Source organism: Dromiciops gliroides, chromosome 3 (genome assembly GCF_019393635.1).
Source record: "Dromiciops gliroides isolate mDroGli1 chromosome 3, mDroGli1.pri, whole genome shotgun sequence".
Lineage (NCBI taxonomy): Eukaryota > Metazoa > Chordata > Mammalia > Microbiotheria > Microbiotheriidae > Dromiciops > Dromiciops gliroides.
In genome coordinates, this window is record NC_057863.1 from 395,227,818 (window position 1) to 395,242,634 (window position 14,817).

A 14,817-nucleotide genomic window follows, 5' to 3' on the forward strand; every position below is an offset into this window, starting at 1 on the left:
TCTTCAGGTAGGAAAGGCACTCCATAAATGTAAGGTTATTATTAATCTTTATTATTAATATTTAATACTCTAATGAATAATTACCCACATTACAAATACACCTCTTTCACAGTTATATTTCTGAAGCTCTTCCCTTTATCACTACACCAACACACATGATGCCACTTTTAGCTCTGATTATTTCTTATCTTGAGTATGAGGATTTTCTGTGCCTCTGGATTCATGTCACCTCTCCTGTCTCATCTCCTTTCTTTTTTATTTACCCCAGCCTGCACAGAAGTGTTTAGAGATTTTTAATCAGGTATTAATGTTATCTTTTCCTTGATATTAGTTTTCCCTTCCCTATACATTCAAAGGAAATATCTGGTAAGGTAAAAAAGAGCACAAGATAGACTCAGGAAGGCTGAGTTGGATTCTCTCTCTACCGCTTAATTGTGTAGCTTGGGGAAGGGATCTCCTCTCTCTGTCTTAGGTTCTTCATCTAGAACCTTATTTCTTTTCCAGTTTTTTTTTTACATATCATTTATCTCCACATCATTTATAGTCAATTCTTCGTCAATTACTTTCTCTCCCTCATTTCATTTCTAGTATTTATGCTTTGGAGTGTTCCCCATCCCTGGAATGCATTCCCTCCTCATCTGCGCCTCTTGGGATTCCTGGATTCCATCAAAACAGCTTAAGCTCAACATTCTACATGAAAGCTTTCCTGATACCCTAATCCTGCCTTAGCTAAAAATCAATCTTTTATTCATTTTTATACATTTTTACATGCGTATATTTGTATGTTATGTCTGTTCATTACAATGTAAGTCTATTAAGGGTAAGAATTCTTGGGAGTGGGAACTACTTTCTCCTAGATGCCCTGGACCAAAACTCCATGGAGGCAATGAACAAATGCCCCCTTTTCCTGGTGTGATTTTTCCTTTAAACTACCCATACTATATCCCACTCCATATTTCACTATCCAACCCAACATTCAACACCTGTTTCTACTTAAGTTGAAAAAATCCTAGTTCCAAAAGTGATAGAAAGCAAACTGCTATACTAACAGAATTAACTATGAAAGGAGCAGAAATATGTCAGATCAGCTTCTATCTACGCATACATATGCCAATTCATCTAGAGAAAAAGTCTACAAATTATTTACAAAAGTGGACTCTGACCTATGATTTGCCAAAAAAAAAAAAAACAAAAAAAACAACCCAAGGTTATCGAATAGTGTTCATGGAATGTGATAATCTGCCCAAACTACACTGCTAGACATCGAAGAATAACAGAAATAAAACAGAAAACATAGATTTATTTCAACAAATGTATGATATATCTGCACCTAAATACTAGAGGAATACATAAGCAATCTAGAGAGGATGCAAATAATGGTGCTTGGAAATACCAAAAGAATGAAGGGCTTCTTTAATCTATCCCCTAGTCAGTAGTCAAGAGAATTTTTAAAAAATAAAATTTAGGTCTAATTATGTCAACCACACCAACATCAACACCAATTGGCCACAATAGCTATTATCTTCTGGAATAAATAGAAATTCCTCTTTTTTGACATTTAAAGACTTTCATAGTCTGGTCCCACCCTACCTTTGCAATCTCCTTACACATGCTCTCTTCTAAACATTTTAGCATCCAGCTAAACTCATATCCTTGTCGTTCTTCCAAAATAATATTCCATCCAACCTTATGACTTTTTACTGACTTCCTCATTTCTGTGATATTTTGCACTCTCATCTACACAACTTAGTTTCCCTGGCCTCCCTCAAGACTCACCTCAAATCTCACCTTCTATAATATCACCTGAGCACCCAGCTGATAATGCCTTCCCCTTTCAGATTGTTTTCATATATTCCGTCTCATTCTGTCTGTCTTTTTCTGTCTCTGATTGTCTCTGTCTCCATCTCTAGATATCAAAACACATCAATTAAACACACATGTATATATATACACATATATTTATATATATATATATAAAATATCAAGACATATATAATGTAAATATCAAGACACATCAAGGTGTATATATATATGTATATATGTGTGTGTGTATATATATATATATATATATATATATATATACTTCTCTATCTCTATACCTCTACCTCTACCTATATCTATCTACACATACACCTGTATGTATAGGTATATAGATATAGATAGCTACATATAAGTAGATAGATGTAGATAGATATATATGCCTTTATGTATCTTTATATTTACATTTTGTATCCCTGATTATAATGTACATTCCCTAATAGTATGGATTGCCCTACCTCTTTCTTTGATATGGCTAAATGGCAGAGTGAGCAGTGTACTCAGTATGGAGTCAGAAATACCTGAGCTCATATGTGGCCTCATACATTTACTAGCTGGGTGTCCCTTGACATTACTTAATTTCTCTAAGCATCCCATATGAAAAAAATATTATAATAATAGTACCTACCTCCAAGGGTTCTGTTAGAATCAATTAAGGTATTTGTAAAGTTCTTTGCCAACCCCAAGATGTTATTATTATTTTGTATTTTATCATCATCGTCGCCAACGATGATGATGGTATAACCCAGGGCTCAAAGGGTCAACTGCTTTGGTAACTCTTCTCATTGGTGGAGACTTATTATTAAGTGCCTCATGTCTATATGAGAAGCAGGAGGAATGGGTTAAACTGGAGAAAGATTGATATCCTGATCTTCTAGCATCTACCTTTGAGAAGTCATATTCCAGACTCCCATCAGCTTCCTGAAGAAAGAAAGACCCTGGGAAGTAGTTTACAGGTAACAGAGGTAGCAATTCGATCACAACTTGATTCCTAACATATTATATTGGAGAATTGGGGAAATTTAACCTTGGACAAGATCTAAGGTAAAGCTGTCTGCCTTTCTGTCTCTCTGCCTCTATGTCTCTATCTCTGTTGATGTCTGTCTGTCTCTCTATATGTCTGTGTCTGTATCTGGGTCTCAGTCTCTACCTTTGTCAATCTCTGTCTCTCCCTGTGTGTCTCTTTCTGCCTGTCTCTATCTGTCTCTGTCTGTCTCTCTTTTGAGCTGAGTTAACTTACTCTCAAAAGGAGAGTTCATTCAAGCAGTGTATATATTTGATATTTGTCTGTATATTTTCCTATGTGTACTTTCTCTGATTTCTGTTTGATATCATTGGAAAAATGGGTTTATTTGCTATATCTATTTGTTTTGGAACTAACATTTGGAGGGAAAGGGGTCAAATTGCGTATTTAGCTTGGGAAAATCTTTCCTCATTAAGGAATAGTCAGCAGATATTTTGCTTGAATATAAAAATATATTTCCCATGCAATAACAATATTTAATAGATCAGATACATATAATTCTAGCCTAATACTCCCTTTTTATGAGCAGAGCAGAGTGGCTATGCTTTTGACCCTAACCTCCTGCTTCCTTTAATGGCTGGGAGGAAGAGCCTCCTAAGATATCTATTCTTGTCTCCCTGTAAACTACAACTAGAAAGACCCATATAGATACATATAGCATGTGTGGCCACAACATCCCCCTAAACTAATGAATAATAGCATAGTAATAAGATAATACTTATTATTTAGTGCTTCACATGAATATGCATTTAATAATTATTGTTTGATAATGTAAATACACTTGAAATTGACAAAATAATGAATCATAGAGTCCTAGAACTTGAAGAGATATTAGGTAAAGAGTATTTAGCTGAATTCTCCCACTTAACAAATGAGGAAATTGTCACAAAGAACTTAAATTACTTATTTCCTATCACACAGCAAGTTAGCTGTCTACTAATTCCTGGTCCTTGGACCTTGGCACACTGTTTTAGTTTGTTTTTTCACTTTGTGAAGGTTGTCAAAAGATGTAATCAGAGCCTATCAATTTGTAATGGGTGAGGAAAAAATGGCCTCATTCACCATTATTTGGAATGCCCCCATAATACTTCAGATTATGCAATTTTACTACAAGTAACAAGGAATTGCATCCCCATGCCTCATTCTTGAATGCTATCCCAGAAGAACACACATCCAAGAAGTTCCTTCCAAGTTAGAAAGGACTTGTGTATATTTCTAATGAAAGACTCTGTGCCTGTTTTTATGCCTCTATATAAACCTAGCTTAATTCATCAGTTGGGCTGCCAACTTTGTTTTATTTTTATTTTATTTGGTTGTTTCTTTTGTTTTCCAGCCAAGGCTACTGGTTTTTTTTAACAGATTGTATATTTGATTATCCCTTTTATTTATGAAATCTTCAACTTCTCTCTACTTAGAATAGTAGAGCATTAAATTATATTTTAAAAAATAAGTAATAGCAGGTAATACTGGGGTCAGAGCCAAGATGGTGGAGGGAAGCTAGGAAGTTGCCTCAGCTTTCCCCAAGTTTTCCTGAGAAACAACATTAAATCAAGCCTCAAAATGGATTCTGTAGCTACAGAACCTACAAAAAGAGAGAGAGACATAATCTTCCACCTTGAGATAATTTAGAAGGTTTCAGGAAATGTCTGTCTCACTTGGGCAAATGGAGAGTGAAGCTCAGCAGGTGTCTCAGGCAAATCAGCAGGAGCCTCTTGGCCACAGCACAGGTCAACAGGCTGGTTCCAGCTCAGCAGGCTGGTGGCCCAAAAGGTGAATTGTGAGATACCCCCAGCCCCAGCTGAGAGGGCAAACTGCCAGTTAGAGAACCACCCACAGGACAGCTGTGACTAGGCCAATCCATCCCAGGGAAGGGAGCAAACTCAGGGCAGTGAAGAATGTGCTAGCCACAGAGGCCTCACGGAAGAAAGCCAGTGACCAGGCCCCTGTCCCCCAGCACAAGAAGCTTGCAACATTGGCCACTGTGCCCCAGGAGCAGACCTTAACTTTAAAAGTAAAAAAGTAGACTACAATATGAGTAAGAAAAAGACCCTTATAGCAGAGAGCTTCTATGTGGACAGAGAAGGCCCAAACACAAACTCAGATGAGGACAACACTGTCAAGAAGGCTACATGTAAAGCCTTGAGGGAGGAGATGAACTGGTCTCGAGACCAAAAAGCCTTTTTAGAAGAACTGTAAAAGGATCTAAAAAAATCAAATGAGAGATAGAAGAAAAATGGGGAAAGAAATGAGAGAAATAAGAGTAGTGCAAGAAAATTATGAAAAAATAGTCAAAAGCTTAGAAAAGGGAGAACAAAAATTTACTAAAGAAAACAATTCCTTAAAAAATAAAATTGGGGGCAGCTAGGTGGTGCAGTGGATAGAGCACTGGCCCTGGATTCAGGAGGACCTGAGGTCAAATCTGCCTCGGTCACTTAACAATTACTAGCTGTGTGACCCTGGGCAAGTCACTTAACCCCAATTGCCTCACCAAAAAAAAAAAAAAAATTAGTCAAATGGAACAAAAAAAATTGACTGAAGAAATCAGCTCCTTCAAAGTAAAATTGGTCAGATAGGAAAGAAGGTACAAAAGCTGACTGAAGAAAATAATGCCTTAAAAATAAAATTGGGTAAGTGGAAGCTAATGACTTCATGAGACACTAGGAACCAGTCCAACAGAATCAAAAGAAAGAAAAACATAGCAAAAAAAGTGAAATAACTTAACAGAAAGACAACTGACTTGGAAAATAGATCTAGGAGAGATAATTTAGGAATTATTGGGCTACCTCAAAGCCACGATCATAAAAAGAGTCTAGACACCATATTCTAGGAAATTATCAAGAACTGCCCTGATATTTTAGAATCAGAGGATAAAACAGTAATTGAAAGAACCCACTGATAAAGTCCTGAAAGAGACTCCAAAAAGGAACACTCCATGGAATATTGTAGACAAATTCCAGAATTTTCAGTTGAAAAAGAAAATACTGCAAACAGCCAGAAAGAAACACTTTTAAATATCATGGAGCCACAGTCAGGATTACACAGGACCTGGCAGCTTCAATATTAAAGGATGAAAGGGCTAGGAATATGATATTCTGGAAGGCAAAGGAACTTGTTTTTCAAATAAAAATAAACTACACAGCAAAACTGAGCATTATCTTTGAGGGGAAAAGATGGACCTTCAATGAAATATAAGGCTTTCAAGCTTTCCTGATGAAAAGTCCAGAACTGGAAAATTTGATTTACAAATATAAGACTCAAGAGAAGTACAAAAAGCTAAAACGAGTCTATATATTTCTTTACATGCGGGTCCTATTCTCTTTTTTATGATCTCTTTGGCATACAAACCTAGTAGTGGTATTATTGGATCAAAGGGTATAGCATCCAAATGCTTAGGGAAGTTAAGTGAGTTACAAGAGGAAATAGATAGTAAAACTATACTAGTGGGGGGTCTTAATCCCACCCTCTCAGAACCAGATGAATCTAACAAAAAATATATAAGAAAGAAGATAAGGAGGTGAATAGAATTTAAGAAAAGTTAGATATAATAGATCTATGGAGAAAACTGAATAGGGATAGAAAGGAATATACCTGTTTCTTGGTGGTACTTGACATTTACAGAAAAATTAACTTTGTAATAGGGCACACAAATCTCATAGTCAAATGTAGAAAGGCAGAAATAGTAAATGCATCCTTTTCAGATAATGATGCAATAAAAATTACATGTAATAACATGCCTTGAAAATAAAGACTGAAAATTAATTAGAAACTAAATAATCTCATTCTAAAGAATGAGTGGGGGCCAGCTAGGTAGCGCAGTGGATAGAGCACCAGCCCTGGATTCAGGAGGACATGAGTTCAAATCCAGTATCAGACACTTAACACTTACTAGCTGTGTGACCCTAGGCAAGTCACTTAACCCCAACTGCCTCACCAAAAAAAAAAAAAAAAAAAAAAAAAAAAAGGTAAATTGAACAAGCCATCAATGAACTCCCTAAGAAAAAGAAATCTCCAGGGCCTGATGAGGTTTACAAGTGAATTCTACCAAACATTTTAAGAACAATTAATTCCAATATGATATAAATTATTTGGAAAAATAGGTGAAAGATTTATATCAAATTCCTTTTATGACACAAATATGGTGTTGATACCTAAACCAGAAGGAACCAAAACAGGGTAAGAAAATTATAGAACAATTCCCCTATTCAATATCAATGAAAAAAATTGCCTCACCAAAAAAAAAAAAAATAGCAAGGAGATTATAGCAATTTATCACCAGGATAATACACTATGACCAGTTGGGATTTATACCAGGAATGCAGGGTTAGTTTAACATTAGAGAAACTATCAACATAATCAATCACATCAATTACAAAACTAACTAAAATCATATGATTATCTCAATAGATGCAGGGAAAAAAACCTTTTGACAAAATACAGCATTCATTCCTATTAAGACTAAAAAACGGGAATAAATGGTGCTTTCTTTAAAATGATAATCAGTATCTACCTAAAACCATAAATAAGCATTATATGTAAAGAGGATAAGGTAGAGGCATTCCCAATAAGATGAGGGATGAAATAGGGATGACAATTATCACCTCTCTTATTCAATATTGTACTAGAAATGTTGTATTTATTAATAACAGGGAAAAAAAGTAATTAAAGGAATAAGAATAGTCAAAGAAGAAACAAAACTATTATCTTTTGCATTTGATATGATGGTATACTTAGAGAATCTTACAGAATCACTTAAAAACTACTTGAAACAATTCACAACTTTAGCAAAGTTGTAGGATATTAAATAAATCCACATAACTAATCAACATTTATATACATGACCAACAAAGGTCAGCAACAAGAGATAGAAAAAAGAAATTCCATTTAAAAAAACTGTAGACATTATAAAATATTTGGGAGTCTACCTGCCAAGTCAAACTCAGGAATGCTATGAATACAATTACAAAACACTTTTCACACAAATAAAATGAGATCACAATTGACAAAATACCAATTGCTCATAGATAGGTCGAGCTAATATAATAAAAATGACAATTCTACCTAAATTAATTTATTTATTCAGTACAATACCAATCAGACTACCTAAAATGATTTTACAGAACTAGAAAAAATTATAACACAAATCATATGGAAGAATAAAAGATCAATAATATCAAGGAAAATAATGCAAAAAAATGTACTATAAAGTGGCAGTCATCTATTTGGTACTGGCTAAGAAACAGAGTGGTGGATTAGTGGAATAGGTTAGGAATAGGAGACACAGAACTAAATGAGTATACTAACCTACTGTTTGGTAAACCCAAAGGCTCCAGCTTCTGGAATAAGAACTCACTATTTTACAAAAACTGCTGGGCAAAGTGGAAGATAGAATGGCAGCAACTAGGTATAGAACAACATCTTACACTGTATACAAAAATAAAGTCAAAATGGGCATATGATTTAAACAAAAAGAATGATACCATAGGCAAATTAGAAGAGGAAACAGTAGTTTTCCTCTTTGATCTATGGAGAAGAGGAGAATTTATGACCAAACAAGAAAGAGAGATTATTAAGAAATGCAAAATGGATAATTTTGATTACTTTAAATTAAAAAAGGTTTTGTACAAACAGAAGCAATGTAGCCAAGATTAGAAGGAAAGCAGAGAGCTGGGAAACAATTTTTACAGCCAGTGTTTCTGATAAATGCCTCATCTATAAAATATACAGGGAACTAAATAAAATTTATATGAATGCAAGTCATTCCCCAATTGAGAAATGGTAAAATGCTATGAATAGGCAGTTTTCAGATGAAGAAATCAAAGGTTTCTATTGCCATCTGGGAAAAAAAATGGTCTAAATCAATATAGATAAGAAAAATGTATATTAAAACAACTCTGAGGTACTACTCCACATCGATCAAATTGGCTATTATGACAAAAAAGGAAAATAATAAATTCTAGAGAAGATGTGAAAAAATTGAGACACTAATGCATTGTTTGTCGAGTTGTGAACTAGCCATTCTGGAGAAAAATTTGGAACTGTGCCCAAAGGGCTATGGGGCTGTGCATACCCTTTGACCCAGCAATACCACTACTAGATCTGTATCCCTAAGAGATCATAAAAAGGGATAAGGACCCACATGTACAAAAATATTTATAGCAGCTCCTTTTGAGTTGGCAAAGAATTGGAAATTGAGGACATGCCCATAAAGGGGGAATGGCTGAACAAGTTGTGGTATATGAATGTAATGGGATACTATTGTGCTATAAGAAATGATGAGCAGGTCAATTTCAGGAAAAAAAAAAAAAAAAGAAAACTTGGAGAGACTTAAGTGGACTGATGCTGAGTGAAGTGAGCAGAACCAGGCAAACACTATACATAGTAACAGCAACATCATGTGATGATCAAGTGTGATAGAATTAGGTCTTCTCAGCAATACAATGATCCAAGACAATCCACATCCAGAAAAAAAAGAACTGTGGAATCTGAATGCATATTGAACCATACTATTTCTACTTTTGGTTTTTTTTTCTTTCTTGAGGTTTTTCCCTTTTGTTCTTATTCTTCTTTCACAACATCACTAATGTATAAATATGTTTAATGTGATTGCTTGTGTATATATAAATATATATACATATGTGTATATATATATATATATATATTTAACATATATCAGATTGCTTTCTGTCTTGGGGAGGGGGAAGTGACTTGTGGGAGGGAGAAAAATTTGGAACTCAAAATCTTATAAAAACAAATGTTGAAAACTATTTTTACATGTAACCAGAAAAAATAGGATACTATTAATTTCTCTCAAAAATGTTTCACTATACTTCACCATTCCCTTGTTATTATCCTATTTCTCTCCTCCCTTTTATAACCCAACTCCTTAAAGAAAATGCCTCCAAATTTTCTTCCCATCTCACTCACTTTTCTACCCTTTACAATCTTCTTGTGATTTCAACTGAAATTACTTCCCAAAGTTACTGATGATCTCTTAGTTTCCAAATCTAAAGGGCTTTTTTCAGCCCTAATCCTTTTTGACCTAGTTACTGCATTTAAAAATGTTTACTTCTTCTGAATCTTCTCTACTCCCTGGAATTTTGTGACACTACCTTCTCCTTGTTTTCTTTTCTGTCTGACTGCTTATCCTTCTCCCTTCCGGGATCATTTTGTATACTGAGCACTCTAACTTTGGATGTAACCAAAGGTTGTGTACTAGATTCTCTTTGGTTGTCCCTCTATCCTCTCTCTTGGTAACCTCATTAGTTTTCATTGGTTTAAATATTGTTTCAATATAGGTGGATCCGAGGTCTATATTTCCAATTCTAGCTTCCCCTGAGCTTCAGTTTTCTATCATCAATTATTTATTGAACTTTTCAAAGTAGATGTTGTCGGAGACCTTTCAAATGTAACATCTGAAACTGAATGCAGTATCTTTGACCCTGGGCCTCCCCTATTTCAAATTTGTTTCTCATGAAGGCATCAACACATATCCCATCTCCCAAGTTGATAACCTTCTTCATTCATCATTCTCCTTCACCCCACTTATTCCATCCATTACCAAATACTGCCATTTTTATTCTCACAACATCTCTAGTATCTGATCCTTTCTATAATCTTATTTCAGACCTTCATCATATCTCAACTGTATTGTGACAATAAACCTTTCTTTTTTCAGGATTTCACTTTCACAGAGTTCTTATAGTTTCCCATGTTTACAATCTTAGTATTATCCTCAGTGCTTTACTTCCCTCATCTCACAAGTCCAATTAATTGTCAAATCTTCTGATTTCTACCTCTTCAAAATCTCACTCATCATTCCTGTCTTTTATTCATAGTTACCCTGCTCATTTAGGCCTTCAGCACTTCTATTTATACAGCATACTTCTAGAAAATACATGTGGAATGACAACTCATACTTTTTATTCTTTAGTATTCCTAGTCTTCTGTGGAGATCATCATACTACTCTCAAGTAGATATACTCCCCAGCTGGCATTGATCCATTGGACATATCTGCTAGTCTTCACCAGTGTTACATCCCTGAAACTATTCAAACGTCTTCTGAGTCACCTAAAACATTGCTCACCATACACTTGGGATTTTGTGATTTAATAATCTTTCTTAGAGGAGAACTCTATGAGACTTCCTGGGCGGAGCCAAGTGACTCCTTGGTGCTCTCCCCCAAATCCCTCTAAAAAATCTTTCTTAAAAAGAGAAGAGCTGGGGGGATACAGAGGCCTAGGGTACGCGTGCCCCCCCCCGCCCCCCCCCCCCCCCCCCCCGCCCCAGTCGTCCGGCCTGCAGAGCAAGAATGTCAGCTACACCAACCGGGCCTTCATCGGCTTCATCTTCTGGCCCTTCTGCCTCAAGCTGCCCTGGGTCGCGCTCGTGGACGCCATCTACCTGCACGGCTTCGGCTGCCGCAAGTCGTGGCTCGTACCCACGCAGTACGTGCTGGGCGTCTTCGTTCTCTACCTGTCCACGCAGGTGGAGAACCTGCTGGGTGTCACCGCCGGGGCCCCGAAGTCAGGACGCTCACGCTGGTCTTCCTCCTCTTTGAGTTCGTGGCCGCCATGCAGGACATGGGCATGGACTACTGGGCGCTGACCATGCCCTCCCGCGAGAACGTGGGCTACGTCTCCACCTGCAACTCGGTGGGCCAGAGGGCCGACTACTTCCTGGGCAACATCCTCTTCCTGGCGCTGGAGTTGGCCGACTTATGCAACAAGTACCTGCACTTCCAGCCACAGGCCCGCGGGATCGTGACCCTCGCAGATTTTCTGTTTTTCTGGGGGACCATATTTTTGATAACAACAACATTAGTTGCCCTTCAAAAAAAACGAAAACAGCTTCAAAAAAAAAGAAAGCAGCTAGGTTGCGCAGTGGATAGAGCACCAGCCCTGGAGTCAGGACTACCTGAGTTCAAATCCGGCCTCAGACACTTAACACTTACTAGCTGTGTGACCCTGGGCAAGTCACTTAACCCCAATTTCCTAAAAAACAAAACAAAACAAAAAAAAAAACCACAAACCAAAAAAAAGAAAACAAAGAAGGGATACCATCAAAAGAAGCAGCAAAGGGGATCTCAGACACTTACAAGATGCTCTTTACAATTTTAAAAATGCCAGCAGTTATGACTTTCTGCCTCATGATTTTAACTTCAAAGATTGGCTTTTCAGCAGCAGATATAGTAACAGGGTTGAAGTTGGTAGAAGAGGGTGTGCCCAAAGAGCACCTGGCCTTGTTGGTCATTCCCATGGTTCCTCTACAGATCATACTGCCTCTGATTATCAGCAAGTATACTGCAGGCCCATAGCCACTAAATGTATTTTATAAAGCTATGCCCTATAGATTGTTACTTGGCTTGGAATGTACTTTGTTGGTTTGGTGGACTCCCAAAGTAGCATATCAAGGAGGATTTTCAATCTATTACTATATTATAGTGCTGCTGAGTTATACCTTACATCAGATCACATTGTACAGCATGTATGTTTATATAATGGCTTTTAATGCCAAAATTAGTGATACACTCATTGGAGGCACATATATAACCCTTTTGAATACTGTGTCCAATCTGGGAGGGAACTGGCCCTCCACAGTGGCTCTTTGGCTGGTGGATCCTCTTACAGTGAAGGAGTGCACGTGAATGTCCAGCCAGAATTGTTGGACTCCTAAAGCCTTGGAACTTTGCAAAAAAACTTGGTGGCTCTTCTGTTACTGCATTGGATGGTTATTATGTGGAATCTATAATCTGTATTATTACTGGATTCGGTTGGTGGTTCTTTCTTGGTCCAAAATTTTAAAAACTCCAGGATGAAGGACCGTTATCTTGGAAATGCAGGAGGAACAACTGATGGAGTCCACTATCGGACATACTGGGAGGGGGGGGAGTTTTAATTTTAACACAGATGTTAACGATAATCAATCCACAAGAGTATTAATACACTTTCAAATAAGAAAATTATTAATATAAAAAATGCCAAATGGTTGAAAAGCTGGAAAAAAAGAGCTACATTTATTTTAGCCCGCTACTTCAGTCTCTTACTATACCTCATCTATAGTCTTTAGCTAAGGCATTATCTTCAGAGAACAGCTACTTAGTTCATCTTTGTAGCAGAAAGGTAAGCTATTTTGCTGTTAATAAGTCTCTCTCAAATAACAAAGAACTATATATTTCATTAGTCATCTCCCTTATCCAATGGCTATATAGTTTTTTATAGAAGTAAAGCTATTCACAGAAAGTAAGAGATGCTCAGCCTAACTGAGCATCACTAACTTCTTTGAACTTTTTTCTGAACTCTTTTCTATTGTCTTTTCTGATTCCTTTAATTCAACATTCATAAAATTCATTGTCAAAAACTCATTTTAGTTCAAAACTCTTATTGTATACACACTTGAGTAGATAAATATCCCAGGACTTTACTTCCTCAAATGGAAAAGTATTTGAGTGATAATCTGTGGAGGAAACATTTTTAAACATATTCCATCGTATTTCTCTATTCTGTGCAAATAAGAAAAGCTGATCTGACTAGTGTAGAATATTAAAATATAGCTTTCGTATCTGCCTGTCTCTTACAAACAGACCAGAGAAATAATGTTTAATCTCTCCAACAAATTAATAAATAGATCAGAGAAATTACATCTTATATTTCCTACAATGTAACAGATCAGAGAACATGATGTGTCTGCCTGTCTCCTACAAACAGATCAGAAAAATAATGTTTAATTTCTCCTACAAATCAGAGACAGACAGAAAAAACATACCTGTCCCTTACGAAAACAGAGACAGACAGAAAAAACATAAATATCAATTTAATATTTTATTTTCCCAAGAAGAAAGTTAACAAAACATGATCATGTGGAGACCCCTCCTAAGAGAGAAGCTCAGGGACCCTTCTTTCTAAGGGGTTTTTTAAGTTACTTGGTTCACAGTTAACAGAATCACTTCATTGGCATGATACAGATTAACCCATTACAAATGTAAATCAGTCAAACAATATAAATCAGTTCAATAGCTCTACTTAAAGTAGATGCTAATGAATAGATAGGTGGAGACCAGAACAGGTATTATCTGAGACCAGGAAGAAGATAGTGAATGGAAATTTCAAAGGGGCATTTGAGTTTGTTTATTCCCTTGGAGAAAGTAAATAGAGACTGTCAGTTCCCTTTGAAATCTGAGCAAAGGGCATCTTGCTCCTATTAATCCAGGATCTCATATAATCCATTTGGATAGTAAGGTACCTCCATCAAATCCAAGCAATCTATATATTCATATTAACACTAGGGAAGGCTTAGGCCTGAAAAACTTTGTATTTTTTCCAGAGCAAAAAATCACAGACTGGTCTCTCTCTTGACTATCTGGACTCTTCTTTACCTTCCTCTCACTGCACTGAGACATACTTTCCTGGTAATCTGGACCCTCACTGGTGAACTTTTACCTTATCTTCTCTAGTTTCAGACCTGACATACCACATCCTAATTATTTCCAAGTCATGACATTACCTGCACCATTTTCCCTCTGCTTTCCAGCTCTTACTCTTTTATATCTTCTGTCTTCTCCTATTAGAATGTAAGCTCCTTGAAAATAGCAACTGGTTAAGGTGATTCTATTTGTATTTCCCAAACTTAGCACAATGACTGGAACAAAGTTCAATATTTAACAATTTTTATTCTATCATTTCTATATATGTTAAATAAAATTTTGGAAAGCTAGGTATTATTTTGACTGACAGAACAAATATTCAAAAAATGTTGATGAACTTGAACAATTACTTACAGTTAATTGAATTAAATTTAATATATGTAAATGTTAAGTTCTAGATTTAAGTGCAAAAAAATGAAGCAACGAGACTTAATGACAATTTTTTGGCTTTTGGGTAAGCTTGCAAAAAATGGAAAACACAAAATTGAACAAGTATTTTCATTATTATTCATACTCTGCATTTTCTAAATTGTCTTTGCTCTACCTGTTCAGCGT

At 36.2% G+C, this 14,817-nt stretch overlaps 1 pseudogene; it reads left to right on the forward strand.

Annotated features, from left to right (window-relative positions):
• The first annotated feature begins 4,505 nt into the window (after positions 1-4,505).
• LOC122747668 lies at positions 4,506-12,694 on the forward strand (annotated as a pseudogene).
• The last annotated feature ends 2,123 nt before the right edge of the window (positions 12,695-14,817 follow it).